We start from the raw sequence: 22635 nt of genomic DNA on the forward strand, positions 1-22635 counted from the left end.
TCTATACAACAAGAAGAACTAACTATCCTAAATATATATGCACCCAATACAGGAGCACCCAGATTCATAGAGCAAGTCCTTAGAGACTTACAAAGAGACTTAGACTCCCACACAATAATAATGGGAGACTTTAACAGCCCACTGTCAACATTAGACAGATCAACGAGACAGAAAGTTAACAAGGATATCCAGGAATTGAACTCAGCTTTGCACCAAATGGACCTAACAGACATCCACAGAACTCTCCACCCCAAATCAACAGAATATACATTCTTCTCAGCACCACATCGCACTTATTCCAAAATTGACCACATAGTTGGAAGTAAAGCACTCCTCAGCAAATGTAAAAGAACAGAATTAAAACAAACTATCTCTCAGACCATAGTGCAATCAAACTACAATTCAGGATTAAGAAACTCAGTCAAAACCGCTCAGCTACATGGAAACTGAACAACCTGCTCCTGAATGACTACTGGGTACATAAAAAAATAAAGGCAGAAATAAAGATGTTCTTTGAAACCAATGAGAACAAAGATACAACATACCAGAATCTCTGGGACACACTTAAAGCAGTGTGTAGATGGAAATTTATAGCACTAAATGCCCACGAAAAAAAGCAGGAAAGATCTAAAATTGACACCTTAACATCAAAATTAGAAGAACTAGAGAAGCAAGAGCAAACACATTCAAAACTAGCAGAAAGCAAGAAATAACTAAGATCAGAGCAGAACTGAAGGAGATAGAGACACAAAAAAATGCTTCAAAGATCAATGAATCCAGGAACTGGTTTTTTGAAAAGATCAGCAAAATTGATAGACCGCTAGCAAGACTAATAAAGAAGAAGAGAGAGAAAAATCAAATAGACACAATAAAAAATGATAAAGAGGATATCACCACCAAGCCCATAAAAATACAAACTACCATCAGAGAATACTATAAACACCTCTACGCAAATAAACTAGAAAACCTAGAAAAAATGGGTGCATTCCTGGACACATACACTCTCCGAAGACTAAACCAGGAAGAAGTTGAATCCCTGAATAGACCAATAACAGGCTCTGAAATTGAGGCAATAATTAATAGCCTACCAACCAAAAAAAGTCCAGGACCAGACAAATTCACAGCTGAATTCTACCAGAGGTACAAGGAGGAACTGGTGCCATTCCTTCTGAAACTATTCCAGTCAATAGAAAAAGAGAGAATCCTTCCTAACTCATGTTATGAGGCCAACATCATCCTGATACCAAAGCCTGGCAGAGATACAAAAAAACCCCAGAATTTTAGACCAATATCCCTGATGAACATCAACGCTAAAATCCTCAATAAAATACTGGCAAACTGAATCCAGCAGCACATCAAAAAGCTTATCCACCATGATCAAGTGGGCTTCATCCCTGGGATGCAAGGCTGGTTCATCATACGCAAATCAGTAAATGTAATCCAGCATATAAACAGAACCAAAGACAAAATCCACATGATTATCTCAATAGATGCAGAAAAGGTCTTTGACAAAATTCAACAGCTCTTCATCCTAAAAACTCTCAATAAATTTGGTATTGATGGAATGCATCTCAAAATAATAAGAGCTATTTATGACAAATTCACAGCCAATATCATACTGAATGGGCAAAAACTGGAAGCATTCCCTTTGAAATCTGGCACAAGACAGGGATGCCCTCTCTCACCACTCCTAGTCAACATAGTGTTGGAAGTTCTGACCAGGGCAATCAGGCAAGAGAAAGAAATAAAGGATATTCAATTAGGAAAAGAGGAAGTCAAATTGTCCGTGTTAGCAGATGACATGATTGCAGATTTAGAAAACCCCATTGTCTCAGCCCAAAATCTCCTCAAGCTGATAAGCAACTTCAGCAAAGTCTCAAGATACAAAATCAATGTGCAAAAATCACAAGCATTCTTATACACCAATAATAGACAAACTGAGAGCCAAATCATGAGTGAACTCCCATTCACAATTGCTTCAAAGAGAATAAAATACCTAGGAATCCAACTTACATGGGATGTGAAGGACCTCTTCAATGAGAACTACAAACCACTGCTCAATGAAATAAAAGAGGACACAAACAAATGAAAGAACATTCCATGCTCACAGATAGGAAGAATCAATATCGTGAAAATGGCTATACCGTCCGTGGTAATTTATAGATTCAATGCCATCCCCATTAAGCTACCAATGATTTCCTTCACAGAATTGGAAAAAACTGCTTTCAAGTTCATATGGAACCAAAAGAGCCCACATTGCCAAGACAATCCTAAGCCAAAAGAACAAAGCTGGAGGCACCATGCTACCTGACTTCAAACTATACTACAAGGCTACAGTAACCAAAACACCATAGTACTGGTACCAAAACAGAGATATAGACCAATGGAACAGAACAGAGGCCTCAGAAATAATACCACACGTCTACAACCATCTGATCTTTAACAAACCTGACAAAAACAAGAAATGGGGAAAGGATTCCCTATTTAATAAATGGTGCTGGGAAAACCGGTTAGCCATATGTAGAAAGCTAAAACTGGATCCCTTCCTTACACCTTATACAAAAATTAATTCAAGATGGATTAGAGACTTAAATGTTAGACCTAAAACCATAAAAACCCTAGAAGAAAACCTAGGCAATACCATTCAGGACATAGGCACGGGCAACGACTTCATGTCTAAAACACCAAAAGCAATGGCAACAAAAGCCAAAATTGACAAATGGGATCTAATTAAACTAAAGAGCTTCTGCACAGCAAAAGAAACTACCATCAGAGTGAACAGGCAACCTACAGAATGGGAGAAAATTTTTGCAATCTGCTTATCTGACAAAGGGCTAATATCCGGAACCTACAAAGAACTCAAACAAATTTACAAGAAAATACAAACAACCCCATCAAAAAGTGGGTAAAGGATGTGAACAGACACTTCTTAAAATAAGACATTTATGCAGCTGGCAGACACATGAAATAATGCTCATCATCGCTTACCATCAGAGAAATGCAAATCAAAACCACAATGAGATACCATCTCACACCAGTTAGAATGGCGATCATTAAAAAGTCAGGAAACAACAGGTGCTGGAGAGGATGTGGAGAAATAGGAACACTTTTACACTGTTGGTGGGACTGTAAACTAGTTCAACCGTTGTGGAAGACAGTGTGGCGATTCCTCAAGGATCTAGAACTAGAAATACCATTTGACCTAGCCATCCCATTACTGGGTGTATACCCAAAGGATTATAAATCATGCTGCTATAAAGACACATGTACATTTTTTAAAAACCAGTTTTATTTAATAATTCCTTTGATGATGCAATAAAAATTCATATCTTTATTAAACATTGGCCCTTGAGTTGCATTGTCCTTTTAGGACTCTGTGTGACTAATTGAGAAACACCCACAGAGCAAAACTGCTGCATGCTGAGGGTGAGTTACTGGGGGGAGAAGCACTAGTGTGATTATTGGAGTTGCCAGCTGAACTAGTTACTTCTGTCATAGAACACCAGTTTTACTTAAAAGAATGACTGACAGATGAATTACAGTTATTCTGAGTTGGGTATTCAATGGATATTTTCTAAAAAATTAATGCCTCTAAGGACTTTCTCAGTTTTAGCATTGAAACTCCAGCATTTTCCCAGGAGCCCCTTAGTCTTGGGTGAATGGGGTGATTGGTCATCCTAAGTGAATCTGTCATTTTGAGAAAAACACTGACAGTGTCTGTTGTCAATGATAATATTTGAGCTTTCAAGCAAAAATTAAAAATTTGGAAAACTTGTATTGACCACCATAAGATTGACAGCTTTCCAAATCTTAAAGACTTTTCTGACAAGATGAAGGAGATATTAGTAAACATAATATTTTATGTTGCATAATAAATTTGGAAGATCTGCATATCTCAGTGAACCAATATTTTCCAAAAGACAAATGCATGATATTTCAGTTTTGCATGGATAAAAGACTGATTAAAGTACAAGATGGGCAGATGAATTTAATGTAACAGAGCCTGAAGAGCTCACTGATATGGTTTCAGTATCTACATGACAACTAACCATTAAGAAACTACTACGTTTTGAGTTTTGGTATAGTATCATAGAACAATATCCACAATTGTCTGAAAAAGTAATTACATGCCTCTCCCTTTTCCAATGATGTGCCTGTGTCAGGCAAGATTTTCTTCAACCAAAGCAATAAATCATAGCAAAATGAATGGAAGAACAGATAGGAGAATCCAACTATCTCTTATCAAGCCAATGATGAAAGAGATTTGCAAAAATGCAAAAACATAATACATTTCTCACTAGATTTTATTTTACTTTGGAAAATATACTTTTTTACAGAAATGTATTATTTCTGTTAACATATAGTGGGTTTACTGCTTCTATTTTTCAATAAATTAATAAATATTTTAAATTTATCCATTTTTCATTTTAAATGTGATAAATATCAATAGGTGTAACCCACATAAACAAAAGCTCTTTGGGGACGTTAATCATTTTTAAGAAGGTAAAGAAATCCTATAACCCAAGTGTTTAAGAACTAAAGCTCTGGGAAGAAGTGTGCTCACTAACTGAACCAAGACCAGATGCTAGAAGGCATTCTTCCTTTAGGAGTAGCAAGTGGGAGAAGCTGGCCCCTACCATTGCTTTCTGAGCTCTACCCGCTCCCTTCTCTCTTTCAGGAGATCCATACTCCAATATTTCTCAGTTGCTATGTGAATCGCCTTCCTTAGCCAGCTTCTGTGCGTTAGTCATGATGGATTAAGGTCATCTGCTCAGCCACAGAAGCTGAGATAACAGGAAGCCAAACTGGAATCTGTCCACCTCCAGTCTAGCTTTCTGTTATCCCAGCTTCTGAGATGTCCCTCAGGTATATCTGTGATATTCAGGGGTTCCCTAGTATGGAATCCCTGAATTCACTGTAAGTATTGAGAATAATGGCAGAGGCATTGGAGCATTAGTGCTTTAGAAGTCTTGGCCACATCCCTAATGGAACGTGTAAGGGACACCAAGGTCACTTAGGGAGAGGGTGATCTTTCCCTTAAAATTGAGAACAGACGTTTCTCTGTTTTGTCAAATTACATATACAATGACATTTCTAAAGGCAATACATTACATTTCACATAATACATTACAGGTTATAGGCTATGGAAGAAAATAACATTTTTTACTTTTCCTTCTTAAATATTAGTAAATTCATTTTCTTCCTTCTCATGTTTTACTTCATCTGCCTTTCCAGTCCTCAGTCCTGGATCAATTCAAATTTCTACTTTCTCTACCACTTTTCTCTAACTATTAAGCACAGCTACAGATAATGCCATAGTGGTGCTAACTGGCATGATCATCGACGGAGAGATAGTTTTCAAGACTAGCAGAACTCACAAGCTCTTCAGCAATTCTTTACTTTGCCCCTGGTGATAGCCTTTTGTCTCTCCTATTTAGCTACTTCAACTTTACTATACTCCTCCATCCCAAGTCTCTTCAAAGTTCTGCACCAGTGTTTTAGGGCAGGGATCCCCAACCCCCAGGCCACAGACCAGTACCAGTTGGTGATCTGTTAAGAACTGAGCTGCACAGCAGGGTGAGAGCAGTGGGTGAGTGAGCAAAGCTTCTTCTGTATTTACAGCCACTCTCTATTGCTCACATTACCACTGGAGCTCTGCCTCCTGTCAGATCAATGGCAGAATTAGAGTCTCATAGAAGCATGAATTTTATTGTGAACTGTGCAGGTGAGGGATCTGGGTTGTGTGCTTCTCATGAGAATCTAATGCCTGATGATCTGTCACTGTCTCCCATCACCTCCAGATGAAACCACGTAGTTGCAGGAAAACAAGCTCAGGGCTCCCACTGATTATACATTATGGTGAGTTGTTTTACTTATTATATATTACAATGTTATTATAGTATATCCTATTCTATTATAATAATAGAATATTATTAGAATATGTACACATATTCTAATATGTACACACTAATAATAGAAATAAAGTGTACAATAAATGCAACACCCTTGAATCATCCTGAAACCATCCCTCCCCAACAATCTGTGAAAAAATTGTCTTCTATGAAATCAGTCCCTGGTGCTAAAAATGTTGGGACTGCTATCTGAGAGAGACGCTATGTTCAACAGAGCTCAGTTAACAGCATTAGTGAAAAGAGATCCTGAGAACAATACCTGTGGGAAACACTGGGCCAAACAAAGGGAGAGAGATTTCTTTTCTGCAGAACTTCTAAGCAAGATTTTAGCAGGCTACATATGTCATAACTCTCTGAGAAGAATCAGTATGTTTCACAAACATCAGACCACGTAATTCTTTTTTTCACATAGCCAGACTTAGGGAACTTGTTTCCATGAGACAGCCTTAGGAAAATATTTATTCCTTCTGGCCATCTCTACTTTCATTTCTTTCAGATTATTTACTTCCTAAAGTCAGTAATGACCTTCTCACTACTTCCACTTAAATACTCATAGACCTAATATTCAATACAGCATAATAGTGAAGCAAATAGTTGGTAGAATCAAACATCCTAGGTTGGAATCCTGGCCCAGCCATTTACTAGATGTGTCACTTGAGTACTTAAACTCAAATAATTCTTAATCTTAAGAAATGTTTATTCTTCTTGTTTAAAATGATTCTGATTCTAGATGGCTCTTCTGTCTTGGGAGAACAATACACATTTAAGAAATCAAAAGATTAGTTTTTCCATTAAAATACTTTTGTTTTAGGCAGAACATTGCTTTGTTAAAAATTGAAATATTTCAATGCTTTTTTATGATTTCGTTTTTTAGATTATACTACATGGAATGTTAGGTGATTGCAAAATCAGAGTCCTAGTTCCAACTCTGCTATTTATTAACTTGTATAATCTTGGGAAAATTTTCTAATTTCCCCTCAACCTTTGTGACAATATCCTCATCTTAAAATGGGAATAATTGTACTCATTTATACTGTAAAGATTAAATAAAATATATAGAGAGAATGCTTAGAACACTGTGAGTGCTATAAAAATGTTAGCTAATTTAATTATTAACTCTTTGATATAATTAATATTTTGGAGAGAAGAGACAGTTCTTACTCATTTTTGTAACCCTTGTCCATTGCATAGTACCTGGTATAAAATAAGATCAAATAAATGCTTGATGAATAACAATACCTACCATTATTAAAAAGTTTTATAATTTATAGCATATGTTGGCATATATTAACTCATCAGATTCTTACAAAATCTTACTAGAAAGCCAGAGCAGGAATGAGTATCTCTTTTCCTCTCTAAAGATGAGAGAGATAAACAATTAAGTAAAACAAAGCAAAATGAATTTAGAAAATTTTCCCAATATTACACAGGAAAATAAGCAGCAGAGTTGGAACTAGGACTCTGATTTTGGACAATCGCCTAATATCCCATCTAGCATTATCTGAAAAAAATATATTATAGAAAGTATTGAGACATCCCAATTTTTGACAAAGCAATGTTCTGCCTAAAAGAAAGATATTTTAATGGGAAAACTAATCTTTTAATTTTTAAAATGTATGTTTTTCTCCCAAGAAAGAAGAGCCGTCTAGAATCAGAATTATTTTAAACAATGAGAATAAACAATTTCAAGATGGTGTTTAGTTCAGAACAAAGAATGACAATTTGAATTTCATTTGGCAGGCAAGACAGAAATGCATAAAAGATGAATTACAGTCTTATTCTCTAAGTCTAAAGGGAGTGTCCCAAATCAAACTACTCTTTTGAATAATATGAAGAAATGTAGAAACAAATTACCCATGTGGAGTATAAAAAATGCACTTTTTGGTGAGGGGGCTGAACTCCAGGGTTGAGATAAATGAAGATGTACAAGAAACTGCTGCTTGTTAGAATGGGAAGGCTGCGCATTTCTGTACAAGCGCATTTTGCTTGGAGGCAGCATCTAGCCAATATCCTGTCCCTATCTGTCCATAAAGAAGGGTACTTAACATAAGCTCAGCAGTTTGATTGTTCATATGCTGTTTCCTCTTTGAACCCAAGTTAGTCTTTTCTCCTTCTTACCAGCTCTTTATGTATTCAGCTCCAGATTCTCTCTGGTCTTCATCCTCACCCATCTTTTCTTGGCCTGTCTGAACTCTGACCAAGGAGTTCTACCGAAGATCAGATACAGTAGCTCCCTGGGCCATCCTACTGATCTTGATTCCAAACTCTTCACCTTATCTATGCCTACTTGATTGGCTTGGATATGCTGACCCTGGCCTCAATTCCACTTTTTGGATTTTTTATACCAGCAGAATACCTTGTTCTGTATCAGGGATTGGCAAACTATGGCTTGTGGGCCAAATCTGGCCTGCAGTCTACTCTTGTAAGTTGTCTTATAGGAACTCAGACATGCTTATTCATTTTTGTGTTGTCTATGTCTGCTTTTACATTACAGTAGCAGAGACCATATGTCCCACAAAACTTAAAATATTTAATATCTGGTTCTTGAAAGCAAAACTTTTCTGAACACTGTTCTATACTAACAGAAGCCTCAGATGTGGCATATTGCTTATATTGCTACACTCTGTCCTAAACTTCTAGCCAGATTCCCTGCCCTCCACACCTCTCCTGGCTTACCCTCTCCTGAGATGACAGCCTTTCAGTTGACAATTGCTGATTACCAGGTAGCAGAGGCCAATTAGCAACATGTATGTTGGCTTTTCTTTCAGGACTATTATTCTAAGAGGAGAAGCTTCTTGGCTATTGCTTCCTCTATGTTTTTCTAGTCTAGATTTTTCTGCAAACTTTGTTATCTCTTACTTGCATTTTTCTTTAACTTTCTAACCCATTCCTGCCCAATAATTTGTGTTTAAGGATATATTGATTTTGCATAATGGTTTTCTCTTGTATTACACACATGACAACATTCTCTTTAGGTAACCTGGACAAAATTCTGGTTGGCTAATGTGCAGAAACTCCTGCTCTTGTCTTGTCTATGTGCCCAGCCGTAGACAAGATTGTTGTGGTTGCTGCTTTCATCCTTTGAAAAGAGGGATACTGAGGTTGAGTCATTCCAGAAATGATGCATGATTTGGCAGAATTTTCAGTTTTCCACAGTACTCATTATCTATAGTTGGGTAAAAAATTTACCCCAAAACTTAGTGACTTTGGACAACCACATATATTATCTCACAGTGTCTGTGAGTCAGGAATTCAGGTGTGGCTTAGCTGGGTCATCTGGCTCAGGATCTCTCCCAGGTGGCAACCAAAGTGTCAGCCTGAGTTGTACTCATCTCAAGACTCTCTACTGGGGAAAAAGCTGCTTCCAAGCTCACTCCTGTGGTGTGAGCAGCATCCAGTCACTCCTTGGCTGTTGGCTGGAGGCCACTCTAATTTCTTGCCACCGAAGCCTCTCCATAGGCAGCTCTCAACATGGAAGCTGGCTTTATTGAAGCATGCAGGAAATACCAGAGAGAGTGCAAGCAAGACAGAAGTTACTGCCTCTTTGCTAACCAATCTTGGAAGTAACATTCTGTCTTTCCTGCCATATTATATTCATTAGAATTGAGCCACTATACCCAAGGGGAGGAAATTACACAAGGGTGTGAAAACCAGGAGGCAGGGACAGTGAAGGACCATTTCAGAAGCTGCTTATCATACTGCCTTCCAGAATGCATATGTGCCTACAGCGTTTAGCCTTCCTCCAGTCTCCTGTCTCTCTCTGTTGTTCTTCTTCTTATGCCATTCAGGGCCAAGATGAAATACGTGGCCCTTTTCACATCCATGCTGAAGCCTTTTCTACTTCCACAATCTGCAGTCAGGCTAACATTTCATTGTATCAACTGAACCATTATGCCAAGGAGCTATCGTGCATTATTTCCTTTTGGATTTGGGAGAACTTTAAATGTTTGAGCAAGTTATGGCTCCAGCTAAAAGCACATTTATTGTTCTCATTGGAGAGCACAGTTACAAATGCTGCTAAAATATGTGCTTTAACATCAGTATCATTTTTATTAGGTTTTCCTTCATGAGCAAGACTACGTAATAATGGTCTTCTATTATGTGTATCTTTTTGCATTATTTTGGTTACACATATTGGATTGCTTTTCACCCATAGCAAAAACTCAAAGATTGCTCTGTGCACAAATGTCTCTGTCAAAACAAAGATTTTATGCCAAAGTGGTATCATGTAGAAAGTAATACTTCTGATAGAGGCATTTGTGTTTGCTGGCTATGTTTAGCATGACAAAATTAAAGTTAATTTTTTCTGTAGCCTAAGCCAAAAATAATACCAATGTTCCTTCCATGCCTCACTTCCCACAGAACCAGGCAATAAACACCCCCAGGCCACATACCCTCCATGCTTTAAGGGCCATCCTGGACTCATATTAATGCCAGCTTATAATTCCTACGCTACCTCTAACAGTTTTTTAATGAACATTAGTCCTGCTGCTGCAGCCCAGACAGCAGAAGTGTAAAAGGAAGTCAGCTCTGGTGTATAAGGAACAGCTTCCAAAATGCCTTGAGCCACCTAACTAAAGATTATTTTTAAAAAATAAATAATTATTGCAATAAGCTAGTTTATTTCTTCATAGATCAGTCCCTCCACTGTCCCAACCTAATTAGAGTCATTTGTATTTAAGGGATATTGATTTTGCATAATGGTTTTCACTTGTATTACACACAGGACAACATTTTCCTTGCTTAACCTGGACAATGATCTGGTTGACTGATATGCAAAAACCCTTGTTCAGATGTCCACCCTGGCATCTGTGTCTCAAGAAGAGAAGGGTTCAAATTGCTATTGATGGTGTTATTGAATATATAAATAAACCACGAAATAACAGAGGACTATGAAGGGAAGAGCTGCATTTGTCTGACCTTGTTAAAACTGTTATGCTGTGGGACTTGACTGCTACAATTAATATGAGTTTTGTTGGTTTTCCTCTTGGCTGGGGCCCCTGTGTGCTCTCTGAATGATAACTCGGGCCCATCCCAGGGACAGGTAGAATTGAAAAGTCTTTTTATTTCCATAGGCTTAAGCCAAACTCCTCAAAACAAGCTATTCCAGAGCTGAGCTGGAGCAAGGCTAATGCCGCGGTTGGCAACCCATGCGCAGCCTCCTCCTTGGCGAGCCCAGACGCTGCGCTTATCCACTTCAGCTGTCTTTTAAAAGCCTCCTTCTCACAAAAGACAGAGCCGATCTCAAGGGCCTGGGAAAATAGAAAATTCTCACACTGTGATGGGAAACACTGTCAAGACCTGAAACTCTATAGCAAAGTATCAGACACCAGTGTGTAGTCACAGATAAGGTGAGGGAACAGAGCTGTGTGGAATAAACAACTACAAAAAAATTAAAATAGGTGAGTACGCTGGAATTGTTACATTTAAGAAGCAACCAAGAGCAATTCACTTTTCAGAGAGTGTGCCGCCAATGTTCTTGCCATTTATTAACTATGGTATATATTTGTTTCCCTCCATATGTCCTTAAATGAGGTCTTAGGATGAGCGTGGAAATTTCAGGCTGCTGATACCCTGGACATTTTTGCTTGGGGTCAGCATAGTAGATTGACTTGCTCATTTGGAAAATTAATATTAAATGTTGCTTTTCTTATATTGCTTGTTCCTGGTGTTTAGTTGTCTGGTTTTAGTGGGTCCTGCATCCTATCAAAGCCAAAGCTCTAAGAAAGCATGTCAGTTGGAATCATTGTATAGTAATTTTTAGGCATTCATATGTATCTCCCTTTTGAGAGATTGACAGTTCACATCTATCCAGCCATGTATTTCTGTAGTTCTTGTCACCAAGGTACTTGAAACCCAAAGGATAAAGACCATGTAGTCTCCCCCGACTAGGTGATTAGGATGAGCTCCCCCGCTCATGGTGAGAAAAGTGAGAAAAGTCAGAGACTGCTTATTTTTTGATGAATGCTCTTCAAATTGATATTAACTTGTATAAAAAAGCAGGTTTCACAAGGGTATTAATATACATGACAATGTAGCACACAGCAAAGAGAGTTTTTGCGCTTTCAAATATTCTGGGACTGCATCTTCCAACAGAAATTGCAATTTCATTAGCATTTATGACTAGCTTTCCAGGGATGTTTGCCAAAGGGATGAAAGCAGAAACAAAACAAAACAAAACAAAAAACCACAGCAGCCCTTTCACAGGCCCACACAAAGGTGCTAATTAGTTAGTGATGGTTTTCCTCTGTGGGCAATGGCCCAGAATGCTGGGACTTATGACCGTAGACCTATTTCCATTATGCCTAGCAAAACAACAAACACGTTAAATGAAATGAAAATTTTCCTTTGTGGAGTTTTATGTCAACGAATGGCCTCCAAGCATATAAGGAGTTGTTATGCAGAGCATTATGAGAAGTTACTTTATACAAAGGAAGTTAGCCACTGCCTAGGAAAGGTGAGTCTGGATTTTCCAACTGTAAGACTGTTTCAGTATAAAAAAGATGAGTTGCAGACAGAGGTGGGAGCAACATTCTTGTAATACAGATATTTTTTAATTAAGAAAATTGTTTTCCTTGAAATGAACACATGGTAACTTGACTCAATTTTCTTCTTAATATTCTAGAGTACAGTTTTCAGTGAATAAATACCAGCAGTGACTATTTGTTGAATATGTACCAGGTGCCACATTCTGTACCTTCTAATCTCCTTTTATTTTCACATTAACTTTGTGAGAAAGGCATTGTTGCCTTCATTTTTCAGATGGGGGCGATAAGGATCAGTAAGATTGCATCACCTCCCTAAAGTCACATAGGTAAGATGTGATAGAATCAGGATTTAAACCAGTCTTTGAGTCATCCAAACCCAACTTCTTTATCCATCTGAAAGAGGCAGAAAGATAATACCAGGGTCCTCTACCTTGCCCTGTCGCCTAGGCAGAATTCTCATTGTCCAAATGAATAAAACCCTATTCAATTCTGTTGAGCACCTTAAAAGTGGGTTAATTTAATAACTTAATTCTCTACTCCACCTGATACTGTGAGAACTCAGTCCCACAAATTTTTGAAGTAGAATCATTCATTCCACAAACACTAAATGGGCATCTACTATGTGTGACATACCGTGATAGTTGCTGAACCATGGAAAGGGAAGCTTCTCTGCTGGTTTGCTCTTCTTTGCCTTAGGCAGGGCTTCTGGGAAAGAGAAGGAATGATAGACTCCATTATAGGTGAAAAGGGAAGGAGAAAATGAACAGAGTTTGGGAAAGAAGGAACAGCTGTGCCATCGAAGAAGACAGGAGTGCGGCTTCCATATTTGTTGTGGCATTATTCACATTAGCCAAGAGATAGAGTCAACTTGGGTATTCATTAATGGTTCAGTGGAAAAAACGTGGTACACATACACAATGGAATACTATTCAGCTTTTTTAAAAAAGGAAATCCACTATTTACAACAACATAGATGACCTGGAAAACATTAAGCTAAGTAAACTAGCCAATTACAGAAAAAAAAAAACCTCTGTGATCTCACTCAGTTGTGGAATCTAGAAAAGATGAACTCACAGAAACAGAGAGTAGAGTGGTGGTTACCAGGGCTGGGGGAGGGGGTGTTGGGGAGATGTTGATCAAAGATACAACATTTCAGTTAAGCAGGAGGAATAAGTCCAAGAGATCTATTGTACCACATGGTGACCATTGTTAATAACAACATATTGTATACTTGAAAATTGCTAAGAGAGTAGAGTTTAAGTATTCTTGCCACACAAAAAAAATGTGAGGTAATGCATATGTTAATTACTTCATTTAACCATTCCATAAAGCATACATGAAAACATCATATTGTACACTGTGGTTATTGTGCATAAATATTATGCATAATATTTATTTGTCTATTAAAGAAATAATATTTTAAAGCCTTTTTTAATAAAAAAGACAGGAGTGAGGTTAGACCTTTGAAGAATATATGTGCAAATTAACTATCATCTGAATTTTGGAACCGACACATTTAGAAAAGGGCAGAAGACATGCTGTACACTGGACTGGAAGCATACTTCATTTTAAGTGATGATTTGGGGAGGAGAAATACAGGGTTATTGAGGCAAGTCCATGAGGTTCCTATGAAGCAGCCATTAAAAACGAGAACCCTGCTGAAGCAGGTGGATCACAAAGTCAGGAGTTCGAGACCAGCCTGGCCAAGACAGTGAAACCCCGTCTCTACTAAAAATACAAAAAAAATAAAAAAATAAAAAAATAAAAAAATTAGCCAGGCACGGTGGCAGGCACCTGTAATCCCAACTACTCAGGAGGCTGAGGCAGGAGAATTGCTTAAACCTGGGAGGCAGAGGTTGCAGTGAGTTGAGATCACACTGAACTCTAGCTTGGGTGACAGAGGAAGACTCCACCTGAAAGAAAAAAAAAAGAATAAGAGCCATGGACTTCCTGCCCCCTAGGGTCCAAGTCAGATTCAGACCACTTGGCTAGTCAGCAGCAGCCTGATCTTGTATCACAAGATATGGTTTGCAAGTTATTCATTCACAAAGAGGAGTGAGAGAGAGTGCACAGACAGGATGTTGTCAGTGTAGATCCCACTGTCATCTCAGTTTACAGGTGAATTCCCAGAATTAGTTTCAACGTGAGAAGTTGAAAGGGTGGACATGAATAAAGACAGGGCCTAAAGCAAGCCCACTTATGCTGGTGACACATGTAAAAAGTTGCAGAAATGCTCTGGTCCCTGGTCTATTTGTCTGGGTCCTGACTTACCCCCAGCACCCCAAGCGAAGTAACACATTCTAAACAGAATTTTCAAATATCCTATTTCTCTTGAAAAGCATAAAGCAGACTGCTGTACATAACTCATGGAAATTGTTACTAGCGACTCTACTTTTTCAGTATCCTGTCATTTCTAGGAATGTCCCATTCATTTCCTGATTGCGTATTTCATCTCTCTTTGCACTTCCATCCCACACTGTAAGGCATGTGAGAAAGCAGAAAGGTGCTTTCTACACATCACACTCTTTGTCCCTCAATGTCAATTCCTCTGAGGAGTACGCTTTGATTTAGCCCCTTTTTAAAACCATAAACACTTCCCAGATTTCTCTCTACGTTTCAGACTGTGCAACATAGAAACTTAAGGAATCCCTCTGGGAGTTATTAGAACAGAAGAGGGGAAAAGCAAGTCAGAACTTTGTGGGAGAGAGTGGCAGAGGGCCAAGATGGGAATAGCCGTAAGTTAATAATTGTGTCCCTTTATAATAGTATGCAAGTGAAAGCTCCAAACAGAAAGCACAGAATTAGACGCTACCCTTCTAGGGTCACTTGACCCTAGTGAATCCCTGAGCAATGCAACATGTTGACTCCCAGAACTGCCTGTGGAGCCAATGGAACCATGTGATTTCCACTTCTAGGTCCCATGGAAATATCAGTGAAGTCACAGAATACTCAAACCTGGAATCACCATCATTAGAGTGGTCAGCTTGATGATGTTGGGATAGCCATTGTTGACATTCATATAATGGTCTTCCACCTTCTAAAACGAAGCCTGATGCACAGGAATTTATAGAAGTTAGCAGTCCTGGAGTTCACAGGAAAGCTTCCCTGTGGTTAAACAGTCAATGATGTCATCACAGAAAAATAAGGTGAATCCCCAAGGAACACTATTCTGTTTTTAAAGGAAATTGCTTCCCCATTAAATGTTTATGGTTCTCTATCACTAATCTGTAAGAATAACATTATAAATGAAGCCACACTCATCCTTGAAAAGAAAGAAAGGAATCAGGGTTTATGCCACAACTCAAAAGACAGACATTGAAATGATTAAAAAGTCATTCATTCATACATTCATTCAATAAATATTTGAAAGTGCCTACTATAAATCTCATGTCCTGTGCTCAGCACATGTGATGTAGTGAGTGATAGGCAGATATATATGTCCCTGAGTATCATCAAACTTAGAGTCTATCCAGGAAGTCACAAAGTGAGAATTTATAGGTTCTTTGATTATCCTTATGTGGAGGCCAAAGGGCAGAACCTATAGTGTTGGTGTAGGACTCACAAAACCTCTCACCTTCCTAAGGAAGGTTCATTTGAACTGAGCTTCAAATGAAGACTATAAAGTACAGGCAAGAGAGTTCCAGGCGGAGGATCCGGCATGCTACCCTTTTGTGAATTTCACCCCTCTGTAATGCTTCCTCACCAGTAACACAGAAGGTTAATCAGTAAGTGGTAGGAAATTTGGGGGAAATGGGTAACTTTTTCATGGCTGCCAGGATGCATAATTCAAATAAAATTCCCATCAATAGCCTCCCGCTTTGTACTTCAATTGATGTGTGTCAAACAGTCTATCTTCTTCTCAGATCTGTGTCCATGTTCAACATTTCTGGGCTCCTTCCAAAATGGTGATAGGCAGCCTTCTGACAAAAATAGTCAGGTTTTTGTTGTTGTTGTTGTTTTGTTCTGTTTTTCTCCCCTCTTCCATTAGCCATGGCCTCTTGCCATGTAGAGTCTCACAAATGGACACAAACCAATCAATCACCCTTATAAAAATGTCAAAATTCATCCTTCCCTACTGTGAAATGAATACACTGACCTTAACACAAATGTAGAAATGAATTAAAAAAAAATCTATCCCCACCATGGACCCCTGGCTGCCACATTTAGATTTTCAGACTTTTCAGTTTGACAAAGCTGACATTGCTGAGAAGAATTTCTCGCTTCTTTAAAAATAAAAATTAAAAAAGCTGGAAGCAGATAAATATACCCCAAATTTACTAATAAGAATTTATTTGCATACAGGCTTTGCCTGTCAAGATAGGAAGAGACATTATCTGTTCAGAAGGAAGAAAGGAGACAGAGAGACATTCATTTCAGACTGTCTTTAAAAACAAACAAAAATGAGTTTTCTCAATCTAGAGACCTTCTTCTAACACTTCACCAGGATGCCTGCTTCATGCAGTGTCAAGTTCTAGTTTGTGTGGCATAGCACTGGATAAAAGTGGAAGCCTTAAAGTTGGCAGAGATGTCAGCTCAAGTCCTGGCTCTGTCATTTGTCAGCTCCATGATTCTGAGTAGATCACTTAAGCTCTTTAACCCTCAGTGTCTTAATTTGTAAAACAAGACAATAATATCTACCTCCTAGAATTTTGCAATGGCCATCTCTTGTTTTCACCAGCCTGGGCACCATTTCCACTCTTTTGGTATCAGCTCTTTAATTATCTTTGGGAGGACACACTTTCCACTCTCAAGGCATAAGGTTCTGGGGGATAACCCCACCTCTAGCTCTTGGGAAGAAACATGCGTTACACAACCGCACAATCAGAGCATTCTAACCGCTTGGCCATGGGATCTGTTTCAAGGTCCTGTATGTGACACAGAGTGGGACAATGAGACTCCTACTAAAGATGTTTTAGGAAATTATTGGGAAAGATGATCTCTGGGAGCTGGAGTTACTAAGTATATAGGAATTAGACCTGAAGCTGCTGGAAACCTTGAAGAGAGCCTGCCAAAGCATGAATCTAGCAGAGAAAAACAAAAGGAGATTGAGGGAGATAGAGTTAAGTCCCTGGATCCTGCTACAACTCTGGAGTTTTGGGTTCCATATGTTAACAAATTCTCCTTTTTTGTATTGGGTTGTTTGAATTCAGTTTCTGAAAATTTCGATTGAAGTAAACTCAATTTATACATGAATTTCAAGAATTAAACAATAATGTGCATAAGGTACTTAGTACTTGGTATACAATAAGTCAATAAATGGAGTCACACATTGTGTCATGTGCACATGTGTGTTTGTGCATGTTTCTTTCTTTAGCACTTGAAAGTTGCTCAAAGAGTTGAGATACAAAAAAATATCCAAGGTAGTAAGCTATGGCTCATTCCACAGCTACTAGTAACCCCAGGACACTTTTAATTCTGTGTTTGAGAAACAAATCACTTTTTTGGACTTCTCATTAATTTATTTGGACAATACTACCACTACCATCATTTGCAACATCAAAATTGTAAAAGAGGAAGAATGAAAAGAGGAAGGAAGGAAAGAAGGAAGGAAGGAAGGAAGGAAGGAAGGAAGGAAGGAAGGAAGGGATGTTGATAAGCTTTTAAAGGACGTATGATGTCATAAAACTCCCACTCTCCTGATTCTGTAATTCTTCCACACTCAGGAGTTACCTTCTCCAGGGATCCCATGCATTCCATTTGTCCCTTCACCTTCTTTATAAAAGCCTGTGTTTATTCAGGAAAAAAATAAAATCTGAAATCTATTCAGGGGCAAATGACTGATAACAGCTTTAAAAAGTTACCCTTTTTATGGATATTTGCATTTTAACAGAAATCAAAACAAAAACGAAAGTAACATGCCTCAGGCATCAAGGAGAAAGGAAGGATTATTTGTGGAGCCCCTACTATGTACAGGGCAATTAATATACTGTATCTTATGGAATCCTCATTACCTTGTGAGATAGGTATTATACTCATTTTACAGATGGTGACACATGCTCAGAGTTCAACACTTGCCAAAGCCACATAACTCAAAATGGATGAATCTGAAATAAACCGAGTTGCAGTTGAACAAAAGCCCATGTTTTGGGTTAAGATTCTTCCTAATGGCCCTGGAACAGTGACTGTCACTAGCTGAGCATCTCACTGACTCTGGACATGGAAATAGGAGACACATTTGTGACTATTTACCCAGCATTAGGGTGAATGGAGACAGGACAGAGGGCAGCAGAGTGACAAAGCAAATTTTATCTAAGATAAATTTTCAAATTCAACAACAGGAACCACTCCAGCACTTTTTTTAAAACTTCAGTTAAACAGATTTTCTAAACTGCATACCAGCACCTAATCAGTTTGGTCTTTCTTTCTCTTTCCTTTCAATTTTACTTTAGCTTCTAGCCTTATGCAGTTGGCTGTGTAAGGAGGCAAAAAAATTCTCTGTGCTTTGTCATCTTTTTTCTGTCATCCTCTACTTTCTCACATTGTAGTCTTAATTTGATCAGCAGTTATGAAAAAGAAACATTAATCCTGGGAAAAAGGACATTGTTCATGGCCAGGCAGTTTCAGTATTGCTTCTAAAGTGAAGTGTTTTGTGCTTGGAGATGAGTTTTGTCCCTTGGGACACTGTAATTCTTTCATGTGAGAATGGAAGGGGGACAAAGTTGCTTAGTATTGGATAGAGGACACCTGGTACCTGGAGGGCTTGGCAGAGATCATGGTAAATTCTGTACCCCAGCTGAGCTTTGTGCAAGAGTGTCCCGGAAGATGCTGCTGAATATGTTTGTAATCATGAGGGCACTAGTGATGGGGAGCAAGACGGGGAGGAATGAGGGAAAAGAGAAAAAGAAAGGATGAGGTCCCTCTATCCATTGTGACAGGACAATCTCCTATGTCTAGGAATGTAAATCTAAGTAGTTGCTTTTTTATGATTATAGCTGTCATTTATATAGCACTTACTGGATCTCAGGTACCTTGCTAAGTGCTTTATGTGAGTATCTCACTTCTATTTTTACAGTAAACATTAGGGGTAGGTACTATTGTAACAGTTGAGGAAAATTAGGCTTAAGTTTTCAGCAACTTGTGCAGGACTTGCATGCTTTTCATCACTACACTGTACTGTCTCCTGAATGTTTACTATGTACCAGGCCCTGGAAGGAATAGGTGAATAGGTGAATGAACCAACTGTGATAACCTCAGCACTTGGCACAGTGCCTGGCCCATGGGAGACATTCAATAGATAGTTATTGAGTAATGGATGGATGGATGGATGGATATGTAGATGAATGGATGGATAGATGAATAGATGGAAGAATGGATGAACAGATGAATGAATGGATGGATGGATGAATAGAAGAAGGGGCAGATGGACAGATGGATGGATGGATGGATGGATGGATGCATGGATGGATATGTACATGAAGGAATAGACAGATAAATAGATGGAAGAATGGATGAACAGATGGATGAATGGATGGATGGATGGAAGAATGGATGGATGGATGGATGGATGGATGGATGGATGGATGGATGGATGGATGGATGGATGGATGAATGGATGGATGGATGGATATGTAGATGGATGGATGAGTGGATGAATGAACAGATGGATGGATGGGTGGACGGATGGATGGATAGATGAAATATAATGCAGTATGATAGCGGCACTAATAGAGGTAATCATGGGGTGCTGCGGGGACATAGAGAAGAAGAAATCATATCTATTTAAAATAGATGATGTTTGAGCTGAGATTTGAATTAGGGGTAGAAGTTCACCAGCCAGCGGCTACCATCCATATAAGATTGACTTCAATTGTACTCTTACCATTACTCTGCTCCAGCAAAGCAGCTCTGAGTTTTCTTCCATCATCCAGAGAGCCAGAGACTGCAGAGTAAAGAGCAAAGATCCCAGCCTGCTCAGTCTCCATTCACTCTTCTCCCCAGGGCCTTCCCAAGCCCTTCTCTGGCATTGATTTTCTTCCTTGTCTCCAATACAGACAGGCCAGCCCCCAGGAGTGACATGTATTGCCTACAAACCTGGTATCTGCATTTCTTAGGCTAAGGACCATTAATGTTTTTAAGAGCAGTGTATTACACTTCAGGTCTTCATAAATAATCATTACAACAATTATAACAATAATTAACAAAGCAGGAGCAGCAACAAAAATAGCTTACTTACATTATATAGTGCTTTATGATGTGCAAAGGTATGTCAGTGTGCATTACTTAATGATACATCGTAGCTGCCCCGTGAGAGAGACAAAGCACATAATCCTTCTACCATTTGACATAATTGGAACTGATACTCAGGAGAGAAGAGATAAAGTATCTGGTGAACACCTTTATATACTAGTTTAACACTGGTGATTGAACATCCTCATCTCATTGAGACTTGTGCTAGCTTAGTAAGTAGGTGCTCATGTTTGCCACTGAATAAAATGAGGTTCAGTAAGTGACTTTTCCAGGGGCACCAGGGAAATAAACGGGAAAGCTGGGACTGAAAGACAAATTTTCTTATTCTCAGTGCAGTGCTCTTTGTATTTCAATATCTTGCTTCCTCATTCCTTAAGACATTCAGAGAAAGAGGACTAGTGACCAAGAAGCCCACCTTTTTAAGAGAGTTTGGGGCTATTACAAATGGTAGGAGTCTTGGCAGTCATTGATCCACCCAAACTCAGCCAACCCTGGCTATAGATCACAGACAATTGGGTCCAGGGCCAGCTCTTGACAAAACTGTGAAGTATTTGAGGTTTCAAAGTTTGTCTTGGCCTCTTCAATTGCCTTTGAGAGCCATTGTCTTCCATCTTCTTTTTTGCCATTCCCCCACTCACTCCATTAAATTTTCTTTTATTCTCGATTGCTGTCCTTGGTGTTTTAAATGATGTTTTGGTTCTTAGGAATGAGAGATGTGTGTGCATGTGTGTATGTCAGTGAGTGAGTGTGTGTGTGTGTGTGTGTGTATTGAGAGGAGACTTATTAATGCTTCTTAGAATCTCAACACATGTGAAAGTAGCATCCACTGTGTCTTGCTCATTATTTCATAAGAACCATCCACAGGCAATCTGCACTCTTACCCTGAGAACAGAAGCAACTTGAATGGTGAGAACACAGTTATAAGGACAGCAAATGCAACTGGACTCTGGCTGCATCTACGATGCAGAACTGAGGCTCCCCAAGAGCTGGGGCAAATGAGAGAAGGGGAGAAAATCTTGACTTAGAGATGCTCTGAGGGGCTAAAGTATCTCACTTACCCCCGCTGCCCTCACCAATGAAAATGGTGCCACCCACTTCCAGAGGCAGTGGGAAGCAATACATCTGCCTGTGTAGGAAAAGAAGAATGAGAAGTGAAAACAGAGATATTATCAAGGAGCTGGCAGACTTGGTCCAATAAGAATCCTGCAGGCAAAGGCATTGTGGGGCTTCCCACAAAGAGCAGGGAGATATGAGATTAGAGTAGAGAAGACCAAGGGTGGATGGGAGACTAGTTAGGAACCAACTACAGTAGTACTCCGAATGAAAGCTGATGGGGAACATTAACCAAGGCAGCAGAAGGGAGACTGGAAGAATAGGAGCCTTAGTGATTGGAAGGAGAGAGTCTCCAGCTGAGACCCAATCTTGAGGCAGGACTGAATGAAGGCACTCAGCCCTGAAGAAATGAAGGTGGAAGCCAACATGAGTTGGGAAGACAGACCCCACAACACACCTGACCCTTTTCATTAGTTGCCAAATGTTTGCAGGCAGATCTATACGTGACATATGGTGAAGCAGAAGGAAGATGTCTGGCATGTAAATCAGTTTTCTTTTCTGTTTTGCCTTGACAATGTTAAGGTGAACACTTCTGGTCTCATAGGACCACCAGGGGCATTTTCATGGTCATGTCTGTTCAGTGCTTCTGATTTATGTCCTGTCGGGAAGATCTATTTTCAGAGTAATAGTTATGTTTCCATTGGTGATTTCCTTCCCCTTAGGATCTGAAATTGTAGCTAGCTCTGTAGTCTCCTGAGTCATATTACCTAAATGTTCCCCTTAGAAATTGCTTCTTTGAATATTCTCTATCAAAACCCAATAAAGTGTCTGAAAGCTTGTACTACCCTAGAGACTGGGAATTGCACACTAAAATCATATCCCAGCATATTAAACAAAAGGTCAGTTCCAGCCCCACCCCAGCAATACAGATCTTTGGAATTACAACGGGGCTTTAATCAATCAAAAGCAAACTTAATTATTGAATTAAGAACTTT

The sequence above is a fragment of the Macaca nemestrina genome, chromosome 10 (genome assembly GCF_043159975.1).
Source record: "Macaca nemestrina isolate mMacNem1 chromosome 10, mMacNem.hap1, whole genome shotgun sequence".
NCBI lineage: Eukaryota > Metazoa > Chordata > Mammalia > Primates > Cercopithecidae > Macaca > Macaca nemestrina.